Source organism: Eptatretus burgeri, unplaced genomic scaffold (genome assembly GCF_056783735.1).
Source record: "Eptatretus burgeri isolate ZD-2024b unplaced genomic scaffold, Ebu_testis_v1 Ebu_testis_scaffold_138, whole genome shotgun sequence".
Lineage (NCBI taxonomy): Eukaryota > Metazoa > Chordata > Myxini > Myxiniformes > Myxinidae > Eptatretus > Eptatretus burgeri.
Window position 1 is genome coordinate 14,405 of NW_028222088.1, and position 16,227 is coordinate 30,631.

Here is a 16,227-nt window from a genome sequence, read left to right on the forward strand (position 1 = left end):
GGTGGACGATTTTATGAACTACCCTGTTTACGTGATTTCTTTTCTCCACAAAGTTGAAATGTCCATCTGGTGGACGATTTTATGAAGTACACCGTTTACGTGTGATTTATTTTCTCATTTACTTTCCTGTTCAAAGTTGAAATGTGCCATCTGGTGGACGATTTCAGGAACTACACCGTTTACGTGAGTAGGGTAAGAATACTGATTCTGGCTCACTTTTCCCCATGTAAATGAATGGGGGATTTTCAGCGATTTATATTTTTTTTCCCTAAAAATAAATCCCCTTTTTATCCCAAGGTATATTTATTTGTCTCCCCTTTTAACTTGGAGGTTGAACCTCATTGAATTGAACACCTGGGGGTTGAACAGCTCACTCATTGAACCTATAAAGATTTGTTTATTCTCAAATTCCTTCAATAGTTTAATTTTCTTTGCACAATAATCCCCATCTAAAATATTGACAAACAAAACATTTGAATCTTTATATTTTTTAAGATACCCCTTTTGTGCCATTACGAAATGATAAACTTCTCTTAATGCTCTTGTTTGACCACCTCCTGAGCCACATATCATTTTGAGATTATAGTAAATTGTTTTCTCATTGTTCAATTGATAACCATCAAAGTTTTCAGTCCATTCAAGGATATTCATTTTTTTCTTTACATCCTCTAACTTACTAGTTTTTAAATTAATTCGCTTATTTGTTTTATTTACCTTTGTTTTAGTTATTTTTTCAATAAGACTTATTTGATATTTTTCACATTCATTATGTTTTCCATTTATATACCAAGACTGAGATTTTCTCCACTCTTTAGTTTGATTAATACTTGGTTTAACCATTTATATATTGTGAAAAAACGCAAGTGTAGCCCTTAAAAACCCTAACCCATCTTCCCATCGTTAAAACATAATCTATTTTATACACTCTATCATACAATATCCATATGGAACACAATCTATTCCATTATCTAAAATAAATCTCTTATCATCAAAGGCTCCTAATGCCTTTTTATTTACTTCTTCACTATATATGTTATGTTTATAACTTCTTATTGTATTCATTTTCCTATATTCTTCTTTCTTATTCATCAAACAATTATAATAATTTCTAAAAGTTATTGATTTCTTTATTACATATTTCTTTATTCCCTTTAACCTCTTATCAATCTGTTCACCATACTTATAAGCATATGCCTTTGCTCTCAATCCAATAAACTCACTCATTACTTTTCCACCCAACTCATCCTTAAACTTACCAATAACCTTTTCATTCTTTTTGGAAAATAACTCACTCTTCTTGCTGAAATTACTTGTATCATATACTCCAATATTTTTCTTCATATCTTCATAAACATCATCAGTTTTTATATCTAGGATAAAACTATCAGTATCCATATACAACAATGAAACATTTTCACCATACTCTTTCTTTAAGTCATTATACAAATAATCATACATCAATATCTTTGATAAATCAAGAACTGCTGTTCCAATATAAATTGGTTTATCCATTACAATACTTTCCTTTTTCATATGAATTGCAGAAAAGTTCTCTGAAAAAACCTCTTCTCTCTCAAAACTTGGTTTATTTATCAATCTCGAAGCTTCTTTCCAAGATGTTGCGAATCTAATGTTTTGCCTGTTTCTAACATTTTCCATAGTCTTTCCAAATACAGCATTATTCATTAATTTATAAAAGTCCCCTTCAAATTTTACTTTTGTATTTGCTCTCATATCTGTATTGAATTGAATATACTTTTTCACCCAAGGACTTTGTTTAAATTTTAAAACTCTATGAATTTTAGCTACTCTCAATCCTTCTCTCAAAAACTGTTTTAAGCTTCTCTGATGCAAAACATATCCCTCTTTATCATAGAATGTTGTTAATAACTTTTCTGTTGATTTACCTTTAATATTAAAACTTTTATGATAATCACTTAACCATTCTTTCTTTGGAGTTTCTTTCTCACATGCAAAAGGAAGATCTTTATGCTTATTATGAAGATCACTCGGGTACCTCAAATCAACTTCAAAATAATAACCTTCTTCTTCGTCATTCAATTCCTCTTGAGAAGAAATAACAATATTCATCAAAGCCTTTTCATAATTCTTTTCTTCCACCCACTCTAATTTACCATAAGGTAGAGATTGAGACATTGCCCATCCATACAAATTATTAGCATCAAAATACATCAAATAATTACTATCTTTTTCACTATCATAATTTGGGAGATATTTATTATTTGCTTTAGCATATCTTTTTGAACATACTTGTGATATTCCACCTCTCTTGGACTTCTCAATCATCAAAAGCATATCCACATCACTGATTAAATCTATATCTTGTTTTGTCATTTTCAACATTGCACTCCAAGCTAAACCAGGAGCTGTGAAATAGTGGGCAGGATCTAATCCATAACAATTTTTATTATGACAGAGTGATCTAAAAGCTTCAAACACATCAGCTAACAATAAAACATCTGTTTTTAGATATAAATCGTGATATTCTCCAAGGTTCTTTATCTTAAATATTTTCCATATTTCTTGTGCGTGTTTATATTCCTTATCACTTATCTCTTCTTCATAAAGGTTATTATAGAAACTTTCTTTTGAAGGAAGTTGTGTTTCTTTAAATCTCATAAATGAATCCATATAATCATAAGGATAAATTCCCTTACTTGTAAGAATTTTCTCTTTACTTTGAATTTCATTCCTTGTTTGAATTTCCTCTCTCGTAAGAATTCCTTCTTTAATCAGAATTTCATCTTTAATCTGAATTTCCTCTTTAGTGAGAATTTCCTCTTTTGGAAAGAATGAATTAAGATTTGGAAAAGAGTCTGTGGAGCTTAGATTTGATGCGAGGTAGGCTAGTGGTGTTCCCATAAACTTGTAAGAATCTAAAAACCTAATACGAGTTAAAGGTTTTGTGAATATCATTTTTGAAAATGAAATATACTTTTGACTTGTGTTTGTTATAGCAGAAATATTCCCTGGTGTTTTTGAAAGTTCATTTATAAATAGATGTGTATCATAGTTGGCGCTGTTGTGAAGAAAGACTGGAATAAAAGAAGGTAATTTATAATTAAGATTACAACAGGAATGAGCGGGACCTCTATATTTACCAGTAAGATGACAATGGTCTCTAACTTTAGACTCCTTAATTTTCCCCTCACAAATATGACAGATATTGTTCATTCTAAATTCTAATTTTTCTTCTTTGGTTAATTTCATCGGTTCATTTGTTTCTTTCATTAATTTAGTGAGTCTTATACAATCCTTTTCTAATCGTTTTACAAACTCTTGTGAAGCATTTTTTCCACGATAATGTTCAAGTTTGTTATACTTTTCTCCAACAGATGATTTGATATAATAACAAAAACCACAAGGAATATGTTTTTGATATTTATTTGTATATGGTTCTTTTGGATTAGGAGAAGCAGTATTTATCTTTTTAAGGATACATTCAAAATCAGCGTATATCACAAATGGGTGCATGATAGATTTATTATAATCTTCAAAATAAATCTTTTCACCAGGTTTAGGCATTGTAATTACAGCTGATTTATGATTACTACAATATTTTGAATGTTGTTCTAATCGTTCTTTTGTATGAAATGAATTAAGACATCGCTTACAAGGATATATTTTGTTTGCTGTTCTGAATACCTGAGAAGAGATTAATCTTGATAAATTATTGATGTATGTGTAATGTGAATTCTTTCCAACACTAAAATATAAAAGGTCAATGTGTGTTTCTTCATTTTTATAGTTGTTTGAAATTTTTAATATTTGAATTTTGTTTGTATCCGTTAATCCATATACATTAATAGAAAGATTATTCTTTTTCTCAAATTTAGGAATATCTGTTAATAGCATTGGGAATTTAAAATCTTTAATGTACAAGGTATTCTCATATTTCATATATTGTTTTACTCTTTCTGAATTACATTTTGGTGGATGTAAGTGAGCAAGAACAGACCAGAGAAAACATTTATTATCATTGTTCTTAATATTAACAACTGCCTTCTTTAGTTTTATTTCTTTTGGTAATTCAATATAAGAAGAAGCTTTAAGAGGGTTTGATTTTAGAATGTGTATATCTAAAAAGATGATTTTTTTAATATTGAATCCACTTCCTACCACTGTATTATCAACATCCTCCTCTTGTCTTGATAGTTCTTCATAAACCCCACTATTCAAAAAATCTTGAAATGATGTTATAAAATGAAGATCTGTTCTCATATAAGGAGTTTGTTCTTCATCTTGTCTTTTCATATTCATTTTCACTCCCATATAAAACTTTAAAGTTTTTATTTCTTTTAATGTCTTTTTAATAAATTTTTCAACATCGGGTTTCACTATTTCAATTGATTCAGCTATTGATGATGGACTGGAGTTCTCCAAATTGAAAAATCCTTATTTTTATATGCCCTTTAAATGCCTCATCAGTGTTTTTAATATAATAGTCTCCCTTTACTTTAAACTCATTTTTCTTGTGTTTTTGTGATTGAAGATGTTGATTATAACTACTCTTCAAAACATCCTTTGAACAGATATCACAATGTTTTCTTTCCAACTCAAGAGGAGATATTTGATGAAATAGATTAAATGTGTGTTTGTTGGTTCGGAGGTGTTTTCTATAATGTTTATATTCGTGATTACAAACATCGCAGTACGTTGTATTCACCATATTTATAGAATAAAACTTTGCTTAAACTAAAATTTTCTTGATGAAAATTTCGTTTAATTTATAGGTGAATCTGTGCTTAAAAACATTTTATCCTCCAACTTTTTCACTTAATAAATACAATGTTTCAAGACACAAAAGACAAGTTTCAATCAATCTCTTCATCTGTTAAAGATACTGAGAAATATGTCAAGGATGTAAAATTGAACAAAGATAAATATAACAACTATTGGATAAAAACTATTATGGTAAATAATATGAGTTCTTCAATTTCCTTCAGTGGAAGGGCTTTTAGTATACCTGGTAGAACATCAATTAAAGTATCTCTAACAAAAGTTTCTCCTCTCCTTCTAGTAATATATTCAAAACTAGAAAAAGCAATGAAACAAGAAAAAGTATCAAAGAACAAAAACCTTATGGATGAAGCTTTAGAAAGAAAAGATAAGACCATCTGTAATATGCAAGGAGAAATTTGTATTTTTTTCAACAACCCTAAAGATGTAAATCTTGATGAAATAAAGGATGTTAATATATCAGGTGAAATGACATTTCGTTCAATAGTAGTTAACGATAATTTTAAAATTACCTTTAATATAAAAAATGTTATCGTTGAATCTGATAATGAAAAAAGTATATCGATATCGATGGTAATATACAACTGAAAGTATAGATGAATTTCAGTTTAAGTAAAGTTTTACTTTATAAATATGCTAGACTTTCCTGATTCTCCATATGACAAATTTGAGAATTGTCCTGCGTGTGAAAGACAGGGATTAAACACAGAGTCAAAAGCCTATAAACAATGTATATTCTGTGATTATCTTCTAATTAATGATAATAAAAATATAAAAAGGAAAATAATTCTTTTAGATTTACACCAAAAATGAATTACTTTACAAGATTGATTAGAGAAATGAATGTAAAGTATGAGGATGATAACACACCTTTCCTTACAAGGGAAGAAACTGAACGTATAAGAGAAATGTTCAAAGGATTGTTGTTGTATATTATTCATGGATGTAATTTTCAGGGAAATATCAACACAAGATATTGTATAAATAAAATAATGGATTATCTTGAAATTAAACCTGAACTTAGGATAAAATATAGAGTTTCTAAAAAAGCCAATAATAAATTAAATAACCTGTTTTTCAAATATATAAATGAATGATTTTTTACCTATTTGGGAAAATAAGATAAAATTTAACAACCATAAAAATCTCCCAAATTCATTAAGATGTCTCATAGTTGGTTCAAGTGGATGTGGAAAAACCTGCTTACTTTTAAAAATGCTCCTCACTCCCAACTTTTTAGATTATGATAATTTAATAATTTTCACAAAGTCGAGTTTTCAACCAGAGTATCAACTACTCTCACAAGGTTTTAATGCTGGTCTTCAAAAAGAAGATATAATAGGTTTATTTAAACGTCAAAAAAACCTAAATGATTATAACATTGAAGATATAATTCAACTATTTTGTGATACACAGAGATGTAAAAAGAAATCAAATCTTATAACTTGTATTCTTAGTGATAATACGGATGATATACCGTCTCCCCAAGATTTGGATAAATCAAAAAAGAACCTCGTTATCTTTGATGATTGTGTTAATGAGAGAAACCAAACGGTAATGGACAGCTACTACACAAGAGGGAGACATTCTTCTTGTAATTGTATTTGTCTTAGTCAATCGTACTTTCAACTTCCTCGTCGTTCCATCAGAAACAATGCTAATACTTTTATTTTATTCAAGTTAAATTCAATAGATATCAATAATTTTTGGAGAGATAATTGTTCTACATTCTGTAGTAAAAAGAAATTTGAGGATTATATGAAGCACACGACTGAAAAATATAAATATATTGTTGTGAAACAAGATGAGATATTAAGGGATATATTTTTTGTTTTATAAACAATTACATATATAAATGACAACTATTATTATAAATCTTGTGGGTAAATCTGCTTCTGGAAAAAACTTTCATAAATCAAGGTTCTTGTGTAGTACAAATGAGAATATTGTAAATTTACTTAAAAAACACCCCGTGATACGCATTGTATCAACAACAACTAGAGCAATAAGACCTGGAGAAGTAAAAGGTGAAGATTATCACTATATTTCAGTGGAGGAACATATGCGATTGAGGAATGAAGGACAAATATTTGAGGAGGTTTCTCTTGGTACAACAAAATATTCACATTGTAAGAGTGAGTTAAAGAAACTAAAATCTGGTGGTGTTGGGATATTAGAAACTAATCCAGAAGGAACGAGACAAATTATTAAATATCTGAGCGGAGTGAAGATTTTATCATTCGGTTTTGATGTTGATGAAGAAACTCAACACAAACGTATGAAAAGCAGAGATGCAAGGATTAGTGAAGAAGAAATTACAACTCGCATTAATGTTAATAAAGAATTTGATGAAATATTTAAAGAAAAGGATTTATTTGAACACATCTACTTGAATGATGAAGAAAAGGAAAATTTCCCTGTTGATCTTTACAATTCATTAAATGATATTTTACAATAAATAAATGGATACAAAAGAAAGAGCAAGAAGATTTAAGGAACATCAAGAGTTGGTTTCAAAAGTTGTAAAACAACAGGAAGACATAAAGAAGAAACGCAGACAGAAACTAACGGGCGAAGAAGCATTTGAAAAAAAACAAGAGAAATTTTTTAAACCACTTTTAAAAACTTCCCAAGAAAAAATGAAAGATGTTTCCACAGTTCCCACAGTAGAATATACTCCTAGAAAGCTTCAAATGTTAAAAGATTTCAGTCAAATGACGGAGGAAGAATTAGAGCATTTAGGAGAATTAGAATATGATGATGAAGGTTTATTTCAACAACTGGAAGAGATTAATCAACCCCCTGATTATATTGTGAATGCTGTTCAAAACAATGAATATTCAGCGGATTCAAAAACCAAAGCAGGACTCATTCCAACAGAACAACCAGCAATATTTCATCTTGTTCAAGAAAAGGTATTGATATTTAATGATGAATTAAGGTTCTTAAGTTCTGCTCAACCCCCTGTTAAACTAACTCCGAGATTAATGTTTCTTCTCACAAAAGATGGAAGACAAGGTTCAACTGTGAGGGATGAATCAAAGTATATTGATAAACCATTGGATATGGAAAATAATGATGATAGAGTATATATTGATTTGCTGAACACTCTAAATTATAAGGTTATTCTTTCTGGTAAAAGTAGGAAGAATGAGAAGGAGAAACACATTATTCAGGCTTTAAGTATCCTTGGTTCAGGTATTAGTTTTCTTCCAAATGACCCATCGCAATTAGTTAATAGACTGTTATTGTTGTTCGGCAGTAAGAAGGCTGGAAATAACAATTGTTTTAATGAAGCATCAGCCATTTTAGACCAGTTGATGAACATGAAAATAATTAATAAATCTCAATATAAAGACATTTTATCTCATATTAAATAAGATGAGAAGCACAATCCTGAGTTTTAATTTCACAACAAGCGACCACACATCTTCATTCCCATACCCACTACAACTTGACACAACAAAAGAATATGAAGCATCTTTATTGTCCATGGAGACTTATAATACCTTATTTAATATAACCGAGAAAAATGACAAGTTTAGTTATAATCCGGGAAGTGGATACAAAACGATAACAGTCTCACCCGGAGCATACGAGATTTCTCAAATATCTTCCGAAATTGCTCGTCTTATGAAAGAACAGGGTGATGAACCAAAAAATATTATTATAAACATTCAAAAACATACTTCAAAATCAACGATTAAAGTTAAAAATAACTACAAGGTTGATTTCACAATTGATAATTCATTTAGAGAGTTATTAGGTTTCTCCTCAAAAAAGATTGAAACTAATGGGACGTTTTACAGTGATAATGTCATTCAAATATCCTCAGGAATAAATTCGGTGTTAATTCACTGTGATTTGATTGATGGTGCTCATAATGATGGATTAAAAACAAATACAATATTTTCATTCAGCGCATACTCAACCCCAATTGGTTATAAATTCAATATGGAGCCTAAAAATTTGGTTTATCTACCTGTGTCAGGAAAAACCATACACAGAGTAAATTTTAGGATAACCGACCAAGATAATCGTGTGATCTCTTTTAATGGAGAAGTTATATCCATCAGAATTCACCTACGTGAAGTTTTTCAATAAATAAATACGATGGTTATTGTGAGGAAGCACGAGTTGGGAAAATATAAAATAATTACAGGGGATGGGATGTTCCTTTCCCGTACTACAAGGGTGAAGGTATGTATCTTGGTAGAGGATACTATAAACCTAAGAGACAAAGGGGTGTTGGACATCAATTTAGAGGAGATGGGATAATTGATACTCTCATGGGTATTGGTTCAACTATTCTTAAACATAAAGACCTAATTGGTTCAACTGCTTCTGCTGTGGGAAATGTAGCAGGTGCTGTAAAGAGTATAAAAGATGCTCAGAAAGAATCTCATAAATTACAAGCAATAAAAGAAATTAAGAAAGGTAAAACTCAGTTGTCCCCCCAAGAACGACAGAAAATAATTCAAATACTTGGATCAGGGTTTCAAAAGTTTTAACATCTTTTTTCCTAAATAAATACAAGTATGGAAGCAATTGATAGTATCTATGATTTGGATGATACTATTATTATCTCAAACTCCACTAAAAAAGAAGATTACTTCAAGGTAAATGCAATAACTGGAACAGACTGGAATACAAATGGTACAAAAAGTTTTGAAATAAATAATCAACAAACCTATTTGAATCTCTCCGAAAGTTTCTTGTTGTGTAAATTTAAATTCACTAAGGCTGGGAATAACACAAACGCTACACTTGTAAATGATTTCTTCTGGAAAATGTTTGATAGTGTGCGATTGTATATTGGAACACAAGAAGTTGAAGCGGTTGATTATGTCTCTGCTGTATCTGAAATGATGAAATTTACACTCTATACATTCAGTGATAGAATGGGAAAGGGGTCTGTCGAAGGTTTTATTCCTGATATGTCAACGGGAACAAACACAGACCCTGGATATATTCAAAGGAAAGGAATGTATAATGATGATACAAAAGCAGAAAATAGTTTTACTGTGGCAGTTCCTCTTAAAGGTATATTTGGATTTTGTGATTATGATAAAGTTCTGTATGGTCTTAAAATTAGATTTCAACTACAAAGGAATGATAATGAAAATAGATTGCTTTTTGGTGTTGGTAATGCTTTTGGTGATCAGAATAAATTTGTAATTGAGGAGATGAGTTGGTATATCAGTGAATATACTCCTAATCTTAAAACAGAAGAGATGTTGAATCGAAGACTTAACTCAAAAAAACCACTCAGTGTATCATACCTCAAAAGAAGATGTCAACACGTTAAACTCAATCAAACTACTTACACGTGGAATTTGGGTGTTCTGGAAGGAAAGCCACGATATCTGTGGATGATTTTTAAAAAGCCAGATGGTGATACTGCGACTGATAAGAATAATGCATTGAGTGATAATGCTAAGGTGAAACAACTTCGCGTTTCTCTAGATGGAACATTTTATCCACGAGATAGATTGGAAATTAATTGGGAAAAAAATGATTTTGCTGAAGCATACAAGTCTTACCAAAAGGTGTGTGAAAGTAATGGAAATAAAGAACCTATTTTGGATATGACAGCATTTAAAAGTTTGTATACAATCTATACGTTTGACCTGAGCGCTCAAAAAGAAACTATAAAGTCTAATCGAGTGGATACTTCCCTATACATTGAAAGAGGAGAGAGTGAAGAAGTTGATACATATTGTTTGCTTTTGGAAGAAACAGAATTGCAGATTAATACAGATAATGGTGTGATGATTAGTCTCACATAATTTTTTTGTTAAATAAATGAGTGGCAAAGTACCAACTGGGGTATATGTTAATCAAATCAATCTTCATAAACTATCATCTTGTGTTCAAAATCAAAAGCCTTGTACGATTAACGTTAATACAATTCAGAGAAAAGGAGCAGTAAGAATTGATGTTTTGCTCACAAGAGAACAGGTTAAAATCTTGAATGACACTGGCTCACTTAAAATTAAAATGACAAAACCAATGTTGAAAAAATATTCAATAAGAGAGACGAGTGGAGGATTTCTCCCATTTCTAATTCCTTTATTTGCTGGTTTAAGTGCGGTTGGAGCATTGACGGGTGGTATTTCAACAGCGGTCAAAACTGCCAACGAAAGGAAGGCTCAACTCCAGGCTCAAAAAGAATTGGAAAGACATAACAAAGAGTTGGAGAAACAAATTAGTGGAAGTGGTGTAATTGTAGATTTTGCTGAAAAACTTGAAGGTCTGCCTGATAAAGCGAGATTGTTAGTTGGAGATATGCTTTCTTCTATAGCACAAGCAGGTGTAAAATTAACGAAAAGAGGTAATGGATTATATCTTTCTAATAAATAAATGAGCATTGATGAGTGGTTGGAAAAATTTGGAAAGAATACAACATCAAATTTACAACTTGTCAAATATTGTAAGAAATTAAAAATTCATAATGTGGTTATTTGTATGAGAGATGAATTAACAAATGTGCCAAAACATACAAAGAATATTATTATGAACTTAGAAGATAATAATGGGAACGGTTCTCATTGGGTTTGTATTTTTAATAGTCAAGACAAATATTATTTTGATAGTTTTGGTCTTCCACCACCTGTTGAAGTCATAAAATTCTTACAGAATGGTGTTTATCAAACATTTCAAGTCCAAGAATTAAATTCCAAGTGTTGTGGTCAATTATGTCTATATGTGTTATTTCAACTCAACAAAAATAAAAAATTTTATGATATTATTTTAATCTAATATAAATGAGTTATGTTGGTAAAGATGGTTCTATCTTTGGTGTATGTCAAGAACTGGATATCGATTTATCAAATTATTACACAAAGGCACAGGCTGAACGACATAAATATAATATAACCAAAAATATTAACGTGAAAAATGCTTTTAAATTAAAAAAATTATCCAAGCCCGACTGACGCGAATGACTTGGTGAGATTAAGCGATTTATCACAATATATATCCTTAAATAAAACGGCCGTGTATTCCAAAGATACAGAAGTGTTGATATTATCTCCAGGTCATACAGAATTCACAGTTCGAATTAAAATAAATTTTTATAAAGAAGGGCGTATCGTTTGTATGAGAATAGAACAATGGGGGTATGATATGAATGATTTAGGGTATAATTGGTCATTTAAAATTAACCTCGAAGACCTGGAACAATTAAATCAGTCTCGTAAGGAAGAATATTATCCACTTGGTATCGAGAATGAGTTTTGTGGGTCCACGATTAGTAAACAACAAATAAAAGAATTTAATAAGGGTAAATATAATAATGGTTTTGCCCTTGTTTATCTCATGAAAACAGAAAAAACAGGATTATATATAATAAGTAAGGAAATACAAAATGATTTAACTATGGGAAGATGGGGAGGTGTTTCGTGCCATAATATTATTCTAACATATATTTCTAATACATAAATGACAGCAAGAAGGCTTCAAGAAAATTATCATTTCTGTGTTCAAGCATACCTTCAAGAAAAGGGTATTCGGTATTTTAATAAATATGTTCTTCAACATAAGAATGAGGTATTTTCAATAAAAGATTGGCATTATGCTGATGTTGATAAACCGACAACTTTAGATTTAATTAGAATGTTAAATAATGAAAAAATTATAAAGTTAAGAAAAGGTAAGGCTCTTTTAGAAATTCAAAAGAAATTTTATTGGTTTCCTGTTGTAAAAAAATTATTTTCGATGCAGGAATAACAAGAAATCCTGATGAATATATGTATAATATTCTATGGGGTGTAAGCGATTCAAGGATAGTAAGGGATGAGGAAGGAGTTGAAGAAGAGAGGGAAGAGGAGGAAAATGAGAAGAGAGAGAAGGAGGAGAGGGAGAAGAAAGAGAAGGAGGAAAGAGAGAAGAGAGAGAAGGAGGAGAGGGAGAAGAAAGAGAAGGAGGAAAGAGAGAAGAGAGAGAGGGAGGAGAGGGAGGAAAGAGCGAGACAAAATAAATATCAAAATATGGAAACCAGTGAGATTCAAAAAAGATTGGTGGTATTACAGAAAATAACTCAACCCACCGAGGAGCAAAACAAAGAATTGACAAGTCTATTGGCAATATTTTCTTCAAGACTATTGACATCGACAAGCTATTCATTTTAATTCAAGTTTTTTCTTGAATAAATGGAGGAGAGAGTGAAGGCATTTCTAAGGATTCTTTATGTTTTAAAAATTAAGATCCAAATGTGCATGTTGGAAACTAAAAAGGTTTTTGCACTCTGCAGGAATTTTTCACATAAATAAATGAGTTATTGTCTCAAATGTAAAAAGAAAACTAATACGAAAAATATTTCATATATTAAAAGTAAAAATAACAGGGTTATACAAAAAGGTATATGTTCGGTGTGTGGTTCAAAAAAAAAAATCAATTTATCTCCAAACACAAACTCGGAGGAGATATACAAAAGTTTTTATCAGGAAGTAAATTTACAACTACTGGAATACCAGGGGAATTACATCTTCCAGGGTATTCTTTCTGTGGTCCAGGTACAAACTTGGATAAAAAATTTGATGAGGCAGACAATCCTAAATCCTGGAGTCAGCCTATCAATAGAGTTGATGAAGTGTGCATGAGACACGATATTGATTATGGGAATACCACAACGTTGGAAGAAAAGCATGAAGCCGATAGAGAAATGTTGTATAATTTGTCTCTGATACAAAATCCAACCTTGAGAGAAAAAGTTGATCGGTTAATTGTGAAGAAGATGATCAGTGCTAAATTGAAACTTGGACTTGGAAATTCAAAAAACTTATAGGCTCTAATGATACCATTAAGACTGAAGAGCAATTAGCTGATGAATTACATAAACCAATATTCACAAAGTTTCAGAGAAGGAAAGTTTATTCTAAGGAAGTTGATTATATCTGGTCTGCTGATTTGATTGAACTCAATAATGATAAGGGGCACAAGTATGCTTTAACCGTTATTGATTTGAGGAGTAGATACGTATGGGTTGTCCCATTAAAAAACAAAACAGGTAATACTCTTATGTTAGCCTTTCAACAGATATTTAATAAAAGTAAGAGAAAACCTAAAAAATTGTGGACTGATGAGGGTAGAGAGTTTTATAACAAGAGCATTATGAGAAGTTTATCATTTCGTAATGGCACAAAAGGGGCATCTTAAAAAATATAAAGATTCAAATGTTTTGTTTGTCAATATTTTAGATGGGGATTATTGTGAAAAGAAAATTAAACTATTGAAGGAATTTGAGAATGAACAAATCTTTATAGGTTCAATGAGTGAGCTGATCAACCTCCAGGTTAAAGGGGAGACAAATAAATATACCTTGGGATAGCCTGGTTATATATATATATATATACAAAGCCTGGTGTTGGCTTAGTTGTTAGGGTGGCGGCTTGGGATCCCAGTGTCCCGAGTTCGAATCCGCTCAGCTGCTGAATTAACACCAGGGGGTCTTCATCAACATCAAAACCGAATGATAAAATCTTCACTCCACTCAGATGTTTAATAATTTGTCTCGTTCCTTCTGAATTAGTTTCTAATATCCCAACACCACCAGATTTTAGTTTCCTTAACTCACTCTTACAATGTGAATATTTTGTTGTACCAAGAGAAACCTCCTCAAACATTTGACCTTCATTCCTCAATCGCATATGTTCCTCCACTGAAATACAGTGATAATCTTCACCTTTTACTTCTCCAGGTCTTATTGCTCTAGTTGTTGTTGATACAATGCGTATCACGGGGTGTTCTTTAAGTAAATTTACAATATTCTCATTTGTACTACACAAGAACCTTGATTTATGAAAGTTTTTTCCAGAAGCAGATTTACCCACAAGATTTATAATAATAGTTGTCATTTATATATGTAATTGTTTATAAAACAAAAAATATATCCCTTAATATCTCATCTTGTTTCACAACAATATATTTATATTTTTCAGTCGTGTGCTTCATGTAATCCTCAAATTTCTTTTTACTACATAATGTAGAACAATTATCTCTCCAAAAATTATTGATATCTATTGAATTTAACTTGAAGAAAATAAAAGTATTAGCATTGTTTCTGATGGAACGACGGAAGGAAGTTGAAAGTACGATTGACTAAGATAAATACAATTACAAGAAGAATGTCTCCCTCTTGTGTAGTAGCTGTCCATTACCGTTTGGTTTCTCTCATTAACACAATCATCAAAGATAACGAGGTTCTTTTTTGATTTATCCAAATCTTGGGGAGACGGTATATCATCCGTATTATCACTAAGAATACAAGTTATAGGATTTGATTTCTTTTTACATCTCTGTGTATCACAAAATAGTTGAATTATATCTTCAATGTTATAATCATTTAGGTTTTTTTGATGTTTAAATAAACCGATTATATCTTCTTTTTGAAGACCAGCATTAAAACCTTGTGAGAGTAGTTGTACTCTGGTTGAAAACTCGACTTTGTGAAAATTATTAAATTTTCATAATCTAAAAAGTTGGGTGTGAGCAGCATTTTTAAAAGTAAGCAGGTTTTTCCACATCCACTTGAACCAACTATGAGACATCTTAATGAATTTGGGAGATTTTTATGGTTGTTAAATTTTATCTTATTTTCCCAAATGGGTAAAAAATCATTCATTTATATATTTGGAAAACAGGTTATTTAATTTATTATTGGCTTTTTTAGAAACTCTATATTTTATCCTAAGTTCAGGTTTAATTTCAAGATAATCCATTATTTTATTTATACAATATCTTGTGTTGATATTTCCCTGAAAATTACATCCATGAATAATATACAACAACAATCCTTTGAACATTTCTCTTATACGTTCAGTTTCTTCCCTTGTAAGGAAAGGTGTGTTATCACCCTCATACTTTGCATTCATTTCTCTAATCAATCTTGTAAAGTAATTCATTTTTGGTGTAAATCTAAAAGAATTATTTTCCTTTTTATATTTTTTATTATCATTAATTAGAAGATAATCACAGAATATACATTGTTTATAAGCTTTTGACTCTGTGTTTAATCCCCGTCTTTCACACGCAGGACAATTCTCAAATTTGTCATATGGAGAATCAGGAAAGTCTAGCATATTTATAAAGTAAAACTTTACTTAAACTGAAATTCATCTATACTTTCAGTTGTATATTACCATCGATATCGATATACTTTTTTCATTATCAGATTCAACGACAACATTTTTTACATTAAAGGTAATTTTAAAATGATCGTTAATTACTATTGAACGAAATGTCATTTCACCTGATATATTAGCATCCTTTATTTCATCAGGATTTACATCTTTAGGGTTGTTGAAAAAAATACAAATTTCTCCTTGCATATTACAGATGGTCTTATCTTTTCTTTCTAAAGCTTCATCCATAAGATTTTTGTTTTTTGATACTTTTTCTTGTTTCATTGCTTTTTCTAGTTTTGAATATATTACTAGAAGGAGAGGAGAAACTTTTGTTAGAGAT